The sequence below is a fragment of the Rhea americana genome, unplaced genomic scaffold (assembly GCF_003343005.1).
Source record: "Rhea americana isolate MKP2758 unplaced genomic scaffold, rheAme1 scaffold_19, whole genome shotgun sequence".
Lineage (NCBI taxonomy): Eukaryota > Metazoa > Chordata > Aves > Rheiformes > Rheidae > Rhea > Rhea americana.
Window position 1 is genome coordinate 2,452,943 of NW_028186038.1, and position 3,566 is coordinate 2,456,508.

Genomic DNA, 3,566 nt, shown 5'->3' on the forward strand with positions numbered 1-3,566 from the left:
GTCAAAGTGGAAGACACTATTCCCTTCCTCACTGGACTAACAAGAGTTAGAGCCATATAAAATACTTCTGCAGCCACACCGGCTCCTGTCATGAAGCATGATCCTGCAGAGACTTAGGTGAGGAATTTTGCTCATGTGAATAAGGTCTTTGAAGTTATTCAGATACATAACTCTTTGCAGAAATTGGCCTCTGGCTTGTGTAATCTGTGTTGCCTTTTGAGACAGATGCTTCTGGTCAAAACTCTGTTTTCCTTGGTCTTGGGCCTAACTTCTAACTTCTTATTCCTAAATGCATATTTAAAACTCAACTTGACAGTCCTAAGTGGTTTGTTTATTTTTCTAAATACTGATTTCCCTTGATTTGAAAATATACTAACAATATATTGCTATGTTAAAGATGTTACAGAGCACCACCTAATCGAGTGGTCAAGTAAAACGTCGTTTACTCTTCTCTCCATGAGATTGTCTTCAGGTAGCAATGTGAAATCATTAGCCTGTCTGTGAAAGGCGTAAAGCAATAAGAAGTTAATATTCAGTGGTTACAGATAGAGAACACGGCTGATAGATTTAGAAATGTTGCAGCTGGGATGTCACCATGCTAGGGGCTCTGTGCTTTGTGACACAGAGGCAGCACTTTGGGCAGATGGCTGGCGGCCGCTTTCCTGTGCCTCGTGCTGAGCTGAGCAGCAAGGATGGGACGTGTGGAGAGCTTAGAGATGGCAAAGAAACGCAAGTTGTCAGGAGGGAACAAAGTGTGGGAGTAAAAGACTGATAAATGCTGTACTCCAAAAACCAATAGCCATGATAACTTAAAGACAGACAGTACAGCTAGTTGCACTGAACTAACAAGTATCTGGTCTCTTTTTCAAGTRTAATTACTGGCAGATCTGTGGCAGATGTGGAGTTTTGGTATGGTAGATATATTTAACATGACCAAGAGAATGCTGATTATGTTCTTGGCATCACAGGCAACATACGGGTTTTCATTTATGATAGCACTTTACCAGTGGACTTTCTTATTGTAATACTGGGCTATAATTTCCATTTAATTTGCATTCATTACCACCTCTAAGAATAGAAGGTATCCCAGTCAAGAACAGGATGATTAACATATCTTTTATTTGTGCTGTGCATTGAATGATGTTACCTGTATTATCATGCAGGTTTGCTCCACAACAAGGTGAGGAAGGGTTGTGGTTCCCTGGATGTATTTTTGGATTTGGATTTCAGCTCTTCCCCTCCCCTACTAGTCTTTTTTCAGATAACAAAAGTTGTGGCTCATGCTTTGGCCAGTCTATAATATTTCCTGACAGAGGACAAAAGGAAAGGTCTGATTTTCTTTCTTTATACCTCTTCACCTAGGTATGCTCCACTTCAATCCTGTTAAAGCAAACTGTTGCACTTGACATGACTGCAGAGCAGTAGACCTGCACCTCCACATCTTCTACTATGGGTGGAAGAAGCATACAGCACAGTGGGTTTGCACTGCTCTTTGTTTTCTTTCTCTGTCGTCTTTTTCCTGCTCCTTGCACCCTTCTTTCCCTCTCTCACTTCTGCTCCTTGCAACACAGCTTGCCCAGGAAACTGTCCCTCACTGTAAATGAATACAGGCTGAGTGGCAAACAGTTATCTCATGTGTTATTTCCAGCCCACCATTGCACAAGGAGAGCTAATTAGCCATGAGAAAAATAGAGAACTTGAGTGCACCGCTTCTCTTGAAATGTAGCGGTCATCCCAGTAGGCTGATACAAGCTGCAGATTTTTAGTCTCATAAAGGCTCCTTAGGAAAATCTGTGCCATGTCTGCCTTTATCTTTCTATAGAATTAATTGTGTTTATACTGGCAAAGAATTTGACTTTGGATACAAGCATGAGCTTTTAAAACAGTGCATCTGCATTCTTTATCAGTGTAAATGCAGGCTCATTCTTGCTCTTTAAGAACAGTATTTCTCTGTAGAAAGGACCTGAGTCTTGATGTCAACAAGGAGCAGCTCCTATGCTGACAACACAGCTCTACTCTTGCGTAAGGAGTGCGAACAAAGGCAGAGGCAGACCCCTGCTACGCATCCCGTGCGCCTGCTCTCTTCACCAACGCGCCCCTGTGGCTGCTTTGTATGTACACAAAGGCCAGTYTGGAAAATAATTCAGACGTATAAAACTGTTACAGCTACAGAAAGTACACCATTAAGGTCTACTTGTTTAAATGATTACGTTTAATAAGATGCAATTAACTTGGTGCTTTATTTCCTTGTTTCCCTGAACCCACCCATGGGGCCTCTGAACTGAGCAGAGAGGCATTTCGTTACACTTTAATTGTGGGTTTTATAGTGGCCAGTGAAACCACTGCCCATGATGACACTTCAGAGATATCYCTTTTTATATGTCTGATATTTTTGTAGTTGCTTGTGATGGACTGCTTTTGGTTTGGGGTGGGGGGATGGGTTCCTTTCTTGATAGCAGGTGTTTTTAATTAGCAATGGAAAGGCAGCAAGCAAAAGACAGAGCCTTTATTTCTAAAATTTATTTTAGAAATAGGTGTATAAAATAGGTGTATAAAAATATTTCTAAATATTTCTAAAATAGGTGTATAAAATAGGAACCTGATGTTACAATCTTAAGTCCGCATAGCAGTATTTCTAAGGGTTAAAATTTAACCCTGCCTCAGTATTACCAGGTGCTGAAATGGACTATAATGGTATTTTTTACTTTGTTAAAACATTGTAATTCCTTTTATAAGAGCTCTATACAAATTCAAGTTACTAGTAATTAATACAGGAATTACAGCAGATATTAGTTATATCCCAGAATGCGTAAGGGGATAAAATATTCACCAAAAAATAGTACATGCCTGTTCCTAATCCACTAGCTCAGTACTAAAACCACAGTTCAGTTCAGCTAAGCTCTGGATCRCACTCCATTTCCTTTATGATTCTGCTGCCAGTGAGCTGGGTATCAGGTAGCTCTGGCCATGCACACTGTTGTCTCTCTGCACACCTCTGCTGAGAAGTGTTTTCCTCTTTCTGAAATGAAGTAACTTTGCTTCACTAGCAGCCTATGTAACTTCATCAGCATTCTGATCTTGTTTCTGTTAAAACTTGATGATCTTGAAATTGGGAGCCCATATACTTATATAACATACTGAGGGAAAATAACAATGAATTCAGACCTACTGTGATAGCTAATTAATGAAATTAATTCCACTGATTTTATTTTTCCTTAAGCTGATCTAGAAACTGGCACTGAGGAGCCCTGTGCTTAGAACATGACAAAATTATTAGAAAAGAAGGAGCAGCCAATTTGCACCTTGCTGAGCTCCCAAAGTCACTGCATGCAGTAAGCATGCGGCTGCATCACTGCAGACACCATTCACAGCGTGGCTCCCTGATGTGGGGCAAATGCTCTATTTTAAACTATTGACAGGAAGAATTCCAGCATTGAGAAAATACCTGACTGTAGAAATGTTTCCTAGCTGTTACTCCCAAATCAGCTTTGTAGGAAAAATGATGGAGGAGGAGGTGCTGGCTGTGCCCTCAGACACTGTCACATTGGCGGGGGGGGGGGGGGGGG